Here is an 11,669-nt window from a genome sequence, read left to right on the forward strand (position 1 = left end):
CCTCATTTTATGCTATTCCCTTACCCACTCAATTCTAGAACGTAAATGGTAAACCGGGGTGCAGCACAACCCCACACGATATCCACTGCCACAAAGTACTCACACCCAACACTAACGCGTTCGTTCATTGAGAGAGGTTTACTGCCAAATAGTTAAAGTGAATGATCGTTAGGGTCTTACACCAACCTGCACCTGCCCTTAGTCAGGAGCATACTTTAAACTTTGACTAGGGTGTCGTGGAACCCCGGTTTACCAGTCTAAGGTCTATAATCTTAAAACTTCTAAAATTTCTAAATATCTTTGAAATTGACTCGGAATTTTTTCTAAAATTGTTATAAAATTCTTAAAACTTAACAAAATGGTTTAAAAGTCTTACCAAATCTTTCTTGAAAATTTTGTAGATCTTTTGAAATATTCCCTTAAAATTAATTTTTCAAACCAAAGATCATTCCTTTTTTAATTTTCTTAATGAATTTATTTATTTTTTAAATCACATGTTATTTTTCTCTTGAAACCTTTCAAAATTCTAAAAGAGCTTCCAATATTTTTTTTCGAACTCTTTAAAAGCTTGTCAAGTATTGAATTATTAACAAATATTCCCAAAACATATGAAAATTTTTAATTTCTTTTAGAAAAATTCAGTTGCTCTAAAATCTGTTAAGTCCTACAAAATTAAAAAAAATAACTAATTACTTGATTAGTTTAAAATCTTGTATATTCTTTTTTGATATATTTTGAAATCTTGAAAATTTTTTGTTTTAATCGTGATAAATGTTTATGAATATAAAAAATTCCATTTGCTACCCAAGCTATGCGTCAGGCGTGTAGTTTTATACGTTGAAAATACTATTGACAAATTGACAATTTCAATTTTTTACGATTATGTAATTCATTAGCGAATTGTATAGGCTTCCGTTTCCGGTACCGACAGCGAAAGAACTCTTTTTTGTCAAGCGGTGTATTTTTGGCTTTGGTAAAGGAAATCAGGGTGAGTAGATGCAGAAAAGGCAGATAGTGCTGTGGAGTTTTTGAGGTTAGGTGTAGGAAAATAGTTGCTGGTCAGGGGAGTAAGAGGTAAGCGATAAAGGCGAGAAGTGTCGGAGCTTTGGGGGAGCCAGGATGCCGACGACGCGAAGTCCACAAACTGGCGCCAGAGGGCAACAGTTACTGGACGATCGCACAGAGCAGAAAACCTTAGTGGCAGCAACAGCTGACGTTGCTGAAAGCATTCGCAGTGTGGGGAAGATCGCAGTGACAGCAGCGGTGATGAAAGTATCGGGAACTCGACCAGGGAGGGGAGGGTAGCGGACTCAGATACGGGCAAGCAACGCGGAAGACCTTCAAATTGACAGCGCCTCAACAAGCTAGGCAACGCGGGTTCGAACAGAAGTCTGGACGAATGGCAAAAAAGGCGAGCGCGACTAGCAGTGAAGGGGGGGGGATAGAGCCAGGGGACGATGAGGTAGAAAGGGACAAGGATAACAAGAGAGTTAGAATTAAATGGAAAGCACCAGAGAGAGAGAGAGAGAGAGATAGGGGGGTTGGGGGGATGTTTGAAAAATTGGAAGCTCTCATAAAAAGGTTTAGAGAGGAAACAAGAAAGACATTAGACGAAATGAATAGGAATATGAATAGGCAGGGGAACGATGTAAGAGGGGAAGTGAAAAAGGTAAGAGAAAAATGGAAAGAATGGGATAAACGTTGGGAGGAGCAGAAAGACAAGGTTTAAGGTAAGCTAGAGAGAATTGAGAATAGACAGAGAGGTTGAGGAACAGATATCTAGAGAGATAAAACAGTTGGAAGAACGTGTAGGCAATCTAGAAATTAGGAATGAGCATATGGGGAAAAATAGAGAATGAGGAAATAGTTCAACGGAATGAAAAGAACGTCCAAAGCGAAAATGAAAGTTTGAAGAAAAGACTCAGTAAGATTGAAAGAAAATTAGAAGGGGAAGAAAGAGAAGAGAGGAAAAATAACTTACTAATTAAGGTATTAAAAGTGGAGAGTGAAACGGGAGAAGTAGAAATAAACAATCTTCTGCGAGACATTAGAGTGCAGGTAAGGGTAGAAGGAGTCAAGAGAATAGGAGGAATGAAGGAATTAAAAGAAGGAATGTTTCTAGTGAAAATGGGGAGTCAGGAGGAGAAAAGAAAATTTTGAAGAGAAAAAAATTTATTGAGAGGACGAAGGGAAAGAATTGAAGAAGATCTGAAATGGAGGGAGAGGAAAAGGAGATGGAAAAAAGAGCAGAGGGCTTGGGTAAAGAGGAAAAAGGGCCATTGGGGTGGATAAGGAGAGACAGATTATGGATAAATTGGAAGGAATGGTACTGGGACGAAGAATTAGAAGAACTAAGGAAAAAAAGGAAAATGTCTTGAGAAAGGTAGGGGGAAGGTTGACGAAAAAGAGTCTAGAAATAAATCAGAGGGGTTTCCAAACGGCAAAGGGGGAAAAGCTGAAGAGGAAAGAAGAGGGTAGAGAAGAATGAAACGTGAAATAGCTTTCTGGAATGTGTCAGGTTTGAAGAACGAGAATAAAGAATTTTTAGAGGGGTTAGAGAAGTGGGATGCGATTATGATGAGTCAAACTTGGGCAGATGAGAAGGACTGGAAAGGGATAACAAAGCTGTTACCGAAAGGTTATGTGTGGACAATTTAAGAATCAAGAAAAAAATACGTTAAAGGGAGAGGGATGGGCGGCATGGTGTCAGGAGTGAAAAAAGAATTATCAGTAAAAGGGAAAAAATATGGGGACATGGAGGAACAGGATGGAACAATGGTAAGAAGAATTATAATTGGGAAAGTTTAAATAGCATTAGTGTGTGTATACAGAAGATGAGGCGAAGAGGAAGGCTGGAGAGCAAAAAGGAGGTGGATGGAGGAAAAGAAGAAAGAATTGGTTTTGATAGGAGGGGACTTAAATGCATGGACTGGCGAACAAGGGGGAGAGTTATGGGATGAAGAAAAGGAGGCATATAAAGAATTCCAAACATTGAGAGACGGACAGGGAGGCGAGGAAGTTACGAGACATGATAGGAGAAACAGGATGGTTTATTTGCAATGACAATATGAAAGGAGATGAGGAAGGGCAAATCACATTCAAAGGAAAGGGAGCCACAGTAATAGACTACATCTTGGCTGAAGAAAGAATGCGGCATATGATAGGGAGTATGAAGGTAGGGAATGTGATAGTGTCCGAGCACTTCTCGGTCATAGATACACTAAAAAGAGACGTCAGTAAGCGCGGTAGGGGGAGAAAGGAAATAGGGTGCGTAAGGAATACGAAAATGGGAGTCTCGAGGGTAGATAGATTAAAAGAGTTTAAACAAAAGATAGAAAAGGAGAAGGTTAGGTATGAAAAAGAGGAAGGAATAAACTCGTTAATTGAAAGGTTGAAGGCGTCGATTTCAAAAGGTAAAGGATGAGCTGGGTACTAATGAAGAAGTAGTAGGGGGAAAGAGAGGCTGGTGGGACGAGGAATGCTGGGAGAGTAAAGAGAGAATGAAAAAGTGTGTAAGCAAATGGAGAAAAGGGGAAATAGAGAGGAATCAGTATAACAGGAGGAGAAAAGAACATGACCTGTCCATTTTACTTTTATTGGATAAAAAAGAGTAATTTTCCTCATCTAGACGGTAATATTAATTTATTACAAAATTTTTTGCTCGCTGATTTCAGAATTCCTCATTCATAATTATGCAAGGGAAAATTTCATACATACTTATTGATAGTAACTCTTCGAAAATCCTATTCTATGCTTTGCGATAATACAGGCCAATAAAAATAACATATTTTTTGTACCCAAAGACCGGACTATGTGACTCCGAAGGATTTTTGTGTCCTAAGAACGAAACCGTTGTCTATATTTCTCGTATACGACAGGTTTATAAGAAGGCCTCACCTAAAAGTTCATTTGGGACAATATAACATGATCAGAAATTTCTTCTCTAACAATTTCTAATCCCATCGTTCAGTACTCGTTTTTATCTTCCATTTTCATTTTTGGTCATCCCGAAACGGTTTTTTCCGAGATATCATACACTACATTTCTCAGTTTATCAATGCCTTTGTTAGTTTTTCAACCCTAGCGTACCGAGTGAACGGAAAGGATACTCTACCGTGTACCCTTATAGTATCCAAATAGTATCCCTTCCATATCATGCAACAAAAAATAAAATAATAAAAAACAGCAAGTTGGGCATTTTATTTATTTTGATTAGTATTGTATTTTTATATTATTATATTTTTAATTATTATTTTATTATAACTATAAAAATTATTTAAAGAAATCTGCAACAAACCAGACTTTTCAATAGAATATACAGCTCGAATTGTAACCTCCGACGTTTCACTCATCAGAACGTATTAAATTGCTATGAAATTTTTTAACGATTCAATATCATTGATCTTATGCACATAATAACTATACAAAAGTAATTCAAATGACTTCAGTTACCGAATTTTCTGTATGCTATGATATGCTAATCATCTGCTCAAAAATTGTACTCGGCAGATATCATTCAATTGACTTAATATTTCGAGGTATCCTGATGCAATTCAATGGCATTGATTTGCTCCCAATCTTCACTCGCTATTTCAAATATACGATTGATTCCGCATTAAAAACTGTTGAAATTCAACGATATGTGTACACATATTTATTCAATTCAATTCGCACCCTCTCACCGAGGACCGAATGAACGAAAAGGATACTGTACAGCGTATCCTGCTTGACGGACCGAAGGAACCGAAAGGAGCCTCTACAAAATACCCTTAAAGACCCCACTGAGTCCACATTCGGTTCCTTCTTTAAAAACTCAAAAAAACAGCAAGATCAACTTTTAAATTGTTGAAATTCGGATTCTGCGTTAAAATTTCCATTAGAAACCCCTTTCATGCTCTTTGTCCCCTTTATTCACTATCCGTTTCCTACCCTCTCTCAGTTCTTCTACTTCATCGTCCCAAATCCATATCTCTCCGTTGACTCATATCCTATCTCTGCCAGTTCTTACTCTGTTACCTTTACACCTCCCAGTCCATGCCTTTTGCAGGCTGAAAAGAGTCGCGCGTGATTCAGTAGACATTTTTCAGCACCGGCAATCCGGTGCTGGATTGCCGTTTAGAAAACGTAGTTTTATACACGATTAGAACTTGAAATATCTCTTTTTATCAAAATGAATCATCGTGAAAGCATTAAATCTATTACGTGTCTAATTATTTTTGACACACTATCGCTTGATGATAGTTTATTTAAAAAGTCAATGCTCCAGAGGAAGCATTTACCTTGTAAGTTCAAAAGTGTCGAATGAATGCCATCAGTATTTATGATATCGTCCTCAGCGTGGCGTCGTAGCTTCAGGGATAAGGCGTGCGACCTTAAGCAAGCGGTGCGTGCGTTCGATTCACGTCGATTGCGGAAATTTTAATGAAGTGCGTTTCTCATTCGTTATAAGTAAAATACATAATCCCTAACCAAAGTCAGCAATGAGTTTATAATAATTTATGGAGTATATAGTTAATAAGTAATGCCAATACAAATATGAGAAAACGGAGGAGTATTTGTCAGAGGTTAAAGAATGGATTATGGCGCAATTTCAAAAACGTAAAGAAAACACAAGCTTATAATTTGTATACAGTACTTTGGCGACATTTGATCATTATCCATGAATCAGTTCGCAATTCGCATAGGGCTAATTTTCTCAACAAAATATTGATGCGCTGTCTGGCATTTTGAAGAAAAAATGTTATACTTGGTTTTATGAACAGCCTGATCATTTTAGCGAATCTTAAAAAATAGTAGACCTTATGCTAATGCTTTTGACATCATACTTTTTTTTAAATTCATGTAATAGAAAGTCTAAAATTCAGCGTTAAGATATAGATTAAATAAATCTGTTAATTCTTTCTAAACAGTTCAAGATCAGACCAATGAAGCTCGACTAAAAAATAAAAATAAAAATTGTACGCGGAGCTCCTTTGTTGCTGAAAACTACAAAGAATAAACAAAAACCAAACACCCTATTGTAATATTAAAAAAACAACAAACAAATAAAATTTTCAGACACAAATAAAAAAAGAGGGAAGAAAAATGAGAATGCAACCAACCACACCCCCTTCCTTCTCTTTTTCTTTCTTTCGACTTTATTATTTTTATTATCATCAAATTACGATAAAATAAAAATAAAAAACATAAATAAATAAAATTGCATTACCAATGTTTCGATACTCGTACACTACCCTTATCAAGGCAAGAAAAATTTAAGTGGCAGAAATTGACAGCACCCACGAACAGGTGCTCTCTCTTTGATACCCGAGAATCGAATGAGGGTCAGTAGGCCAATCTGTTGTTAAAACAATATAAATATCTGTCACAATTACATCAGAAATAGAGAAAGTAAAAGAAAAACAGAATTCACGTTAAATGTAATTAATCATATTAGCATAACTTTTGTTCAGCCCATCCAAATCGGTTTTTAAATTAATAGATAACTTTGTTTGTTTTTTAATATAAAGCATTTCCATGAATTACCTCTTTCTTTCATTACTTTTACTATGCAAAATTTGAACATTACCCCAGTCAAACTCATGGTCAACATAAAAAAATTCCTTTGTATGTCTGGCAAGAACACTCTTATAAAAGCGTCCTAAACGAAAATCACTTTTGTGTTCCTCTATCCTAGTATTAAGAAGTCTGCCAGTCTGTTCCAGGTAATTCAGCTTACAGATCCTGCAAGTGATCTTATAGACAACACCATCCTTTTCAAAATTATCTAAAGGATCATTGCAAAAGTTTATCACCGAATCCATTTTAAATGGAATGCGGAAAATTGTATGGATTTTTAATTTTTTTAACATAATTTCAATAGTTTTAGAAATTTGACCAGAAAATGAAAGAACAAAAGTATTAAACGAACTATATTCCTTTAACTCTTTCTGATTATCTACAAGCAAATTATTAATCTCTTTGTTTTTGATATGTTGAACTCTAATTGCAACTGTCGTTTGTCTCTTTTGACTGCAATATCCATAAGTAGGAGTGAGCGAGAGAGTACCTGTTAACAACGTGTGGATTGGGACGCATAGATTATAATTTAAGAAAAACGGACATTTCGATGTGTTCAAATGTGTACCAATTGCATTTTTGTTCGAAAAATAATTAAATCGCATTGACCAGCATTTATTATATTCAATATTTTATCGACAGGAATAAATGGCAATGACATGGTTCAATACTTGGTTCGTGCAAAGGCATTGCATGGCATAGAATTCGGCGGTTCGCCGATTATCACTGAATACCAATAAATGGCATAAACTCATAGGCATTACAAGCAAATCACTGGAATTAATAATGGAATTTCGGACAAAAACGTAATTTGTACGCATTTCAAGGCATTGAAATGTCCATTTTTCAATCTCAGTCTATGCAAATGTTATATTCATAATAATAAGGGGGAAAATGCAGATATTTCATTTTTAGTTGAAACGAACAGGTGATGAAAAAGTGTATACCCTGCAAGAAGGCTGGCATTAAAAAGTATTGAAAAATTGCATGCATCAAGTGGTAACGTGAGAAATATTGAATAATTCTGAATCCCGTTTTTGTGGTCCCGTTTTGAATCTCCACAGCAGTAGAAGTTATCTTTTAAATTGAAACCCTTTCTGTACCTAACGCCGACAATATTTTTCTGAATAGTTTTGGATACCATAAAGCAAGCAAGGAATAGAATAATTTTAATCCCTTTTAATTTAGTACATTTCGCTACTTTTATTTACTGTTTTTCGTATTTAATAATATTTTAAAAGCATTCTTAGAGATTCAACATTTTTGATACCTTTTAATGCAATGCTTCTTACTGGGTAAGCGTTTTTACACCCTTACGAGAATATATGATGGAAAAAAAATGAAAAGCGTGTTATTTTTCCTGTAGTTTTTTCGCGACCGCAGAAAAACAATAGAGAGAACGATAGGGAAAATAACAAGTAAAACGACAACCCAAAATGGGCATTTAACTTGTTGCAATTCGGATCTTACGTTAAACTTGCCATTAGAATGTCACAGAGTAACTGTAATAGTTTTCTTGCAGTCTTAAAATTTTTTTAAATGTTATAACTTCTGCGGAAGACGACTTCAAGCGCATCCATAGTCGCTTAAGTTGTATGCTGCTACTAAAAAAGATGCGCTTGAAGTCGCTTTCAGCCTATGTTAATGACAGATATTGTATTTTTTTAAGGCTGCAAAAACTACTATTGTAATTGATACGTGACCTTCTCATGGAAAATTTGAGGTAGAATCCAAATTGCAATAATTTAAAGGTTCATTTTACTGTATTTTTGCGTTTTTGTTGCATGTTACGGAAGGGATACTATGTGGCTACTATGAGGGTATGCTGTAGCGTAGCGATTCACAAACTTTTTTGGCATTTTCTGGGGAGCGGCAGCATCGCCACCCTCAATTTTTTACACAATATTGGGACCCAAGAGAGACACTGAACGCCGGTCATTCGTGGTAGGTATACAAAAGTATCCCTCTGCTCACAGCGGGGAGCCTGCCTAGCAGCCCTGCCCGGGGTGGCTTCCCCCCGCCAAAGGCACTAGTTTGGGAAATGCTGCTTTAGCATATACTTCTTGGTCATTCAGTCCTTCAGGATATGCACGTCGCGCGCGTAATTTGGCCAATATTATACAAGTAAATTGAATTTTTTAAAAAAAACTAACAACTAAAAAACGGAAACAAATATCTTTTTTTGTAATGATCACATTTTTATCCAAGGTAAAAATGCAGCGTGCATACATAAGCGATACAAAAACAAGTTAAGCAGTACAGTTGATCTGAATATTACATACTTTTAGCTAGATATCTCCTTTTTCGTGGAACTGGTATGATCGAAAAATGCCCTTAAGGCAGGAGTCGGACAATTGACACATGCCTTTCAAATAAATAAAATGTGCTTGAAATTAAACTTCGACTACAAATCAAAACAAATCAAATTGATCAGAACTCAAATGGCAATCTATATAATTATTACTTATGGACAATTAGGGCACGTCATTTTACTAGTTGTTTCTCCAATCGTTTTTCTGTTGTGGCGAAAGAACTCTAGGGAAAAATGACAGAAAAAAATTACACGCTTCATATTTTTTCCTATCATATATTTTCGTAAGGACATAGTTCCATTGAAATGATTTAAACCCAAAGGTTCCATGAATGAAAAAATACCATGAACGCTTCTTTCGACTTGGCACCTGGGATATATTACACTATTTTTTTAATACAAAATTTCTCCGGAACTCTTTTTGAAGGGAATCTATTTTTAATTTCTTAAAATCTAATTACCCAGTTTTTCTCGAAAACGAAGCGATATATGAAAAAAAGTTATGAGAGCAAAATTGTTCCTTGAAAAAATGTCCACATAAAGCTCTCCTTCGTTATGTTTATTCTTACTTCGTTTGATTGAAAATCTGAAGATATATTTTTTTATTTTTTAAATTTAAGGGGCCAGCCATATATCACGTGGACAGTTTGGGGGGGGGGGGGGGGGGGGGGGGGGGGTAATGGCAAAATTCCACGCTTGTCCACGAGGGGGATCGATCTAGAATCCACGTGGACACTCGTTCCCCTAAATCTCTGAAAAATATACTGAAATCAAACAAGGTATACTGGAGGTACCCTTGAATTTTTTATATTGTGTTTTGAAGACCAACAATATCTATATTTTCATAAAATGCGTCCACGTGGACAGATTAGGTGGGGTGGGGGTGTTTTTGAAAATTCTACGACTGTCCCCGAGGGGGGAGGGGGTATCAAAAAGTGGTGAAAAATTGACCACGTGGTACATGGATAGCCCCTAATCAGGTTATGACAAAACGATTTAAGTGTTGAAAAACATGCGAGGATGAGTATATTCAAAAGAACAAATCTTCCTGAAGGCATTTACACGTAACTATTTTAGTTTTGAAGACTTCATATATACGATTAAAGAATTTCAATTTTAAAAACAAATCTTTAGAGAGTTAAAAGTGTTGTAAATTGTATCCACTTTTTCACTTATTTTGTCTTATAGGTTTCCTTTCGACAACAGTAAAAATTTTAAAGATTCAAAAGAATTAAGGATAGTTACGAAAATATTCTTGATTAAAGTTAAAACTTGATGTAGAATAATAAAAAGTTCAACATTTGGTCTATGATACATTAAATAAATTTAATAAAAGTGAGTAATTAACAATTTAAAAATCTCAGTTAGCAATCTATAGATCTATGTAAATGCGCATATACGAACCTAACCACACAACTGGTACATCAGGACCACCGGCTCGGTTTCCTCTCGGGTTTCTCTGATGCTCACAATAGCACTTACTACTCGACTACTCGCGACTACTCAAATAATGCCCAGAGATCGCTACAAACTACTATTGAATATCAAAATGGAGAATCCTTTTGATATTCAATAGTAGTTTCGAATAATCAGTATAAAATACATGAGTGGACTTAGCCTTCGCGATGGTTAGTGTCGACGCAGAGGTATCCAGAATAATTGAGAAGCCTGAGAGGAATCCGTGGCAAAAACCCTAAACGACAAAGGACCCGTCCAATGAGAGTCGCGCTCCGTGAAAAAGTCCCGCGAATCAGAGAGTGACTCGCTTCATCGCGATGGATGTGTTTATGTGCACGTCCCTACTTGCTCTTTGATTCGTGGACCTTTTTCACGAAGCGCGACTCTCATTAGGCGGGCGCTTTGTCGTTTGGGCTTTTTTTACGGATCCGCGTGAGGGATAATGCAAAAGTTTAGAGGGCTCATGGTGTCACCTTGAAAAACGCTCCTTTGGAAGGTGACGTTGGTTGGTGTCAAACGAAAGTTTTCTGATGAAAGAGTCTGTGGGATGTTGAATCGAAAATTTTCCGGTAGTCAATTTAGGCCATAGACAGGCAGCACTGGTGGCATGTTTCATCGTTGTCGAAACACCTGTCAATTAGAAACTTTTCTCGGCAGCCTGCTACACTTTTTTCTATCCATATCATTCGGAAATCTCTCTCCACACAGGCTCAATTCTTTTAACCATCCCGTCGTTAAGGAGAGATGTAAAGATTTTATTCAGCGTATTTAGATAAGTTATTAGCCTGCACTTCCCTGGGTTAGAAACGTCGCCTTCCTTTGGTAGGAGTAAAGTGCGCCCTATCACCAGCTTTTGCTCAATGGGCGCTTTCGACTTCAAAATAACAAAATTTTCCACCAAATATTAGAATTTTTAATTAAACTGAGTGAATTCCCATCGAAAAATATAATAGTAGACTTTTCAACCAAAAACAATTGATTTTTATTTTTTGTGTTCTATTATTTTATTTTGCATTTAAGCGAAACAATAGAGAAAAAGAGGCTTCTTAAAAACAGAGAAAAAAAGGAATTTTTAAAATGTTTATTATCAGGAAATGTACAACATGGTATCCAAATTCTGAAAGTTACTTCAACTGAGCACCCTCCCTTGTTCCGACCGTAGTTTTTAGCGTGACTCCCTTCCTCATAATATTGGTAATGAAGTTTATGGACAGTAGAATGTACGCACATACGCACTTTGTAGATAAGCAACTTTCCTCATCACAACAATTCGGGGGCAACGTAGCACCAACAGCGCTCAGTGTCCAAGCGTCTCATTACTTGATGCCACATGACGTATTAC

The sequence above is a fragment of the Belonocnema kinseyi genome, chromosome 9 (genome assembly GCF_010883055.1).
Source record: "Belonocnema kinseyi isolate 2016_QV_RU_SX_M_011 chromosome 9, B_treatae_v1, whole genome shotgun sequence".
In the NCBI taxonomy this organism is placed as follows: Eukaryota; Metazoa; Arthropoda; class Insecta; order Hymenoptera; family Cynipidae; genus Belonocnema; species Belonocnema kinseyi.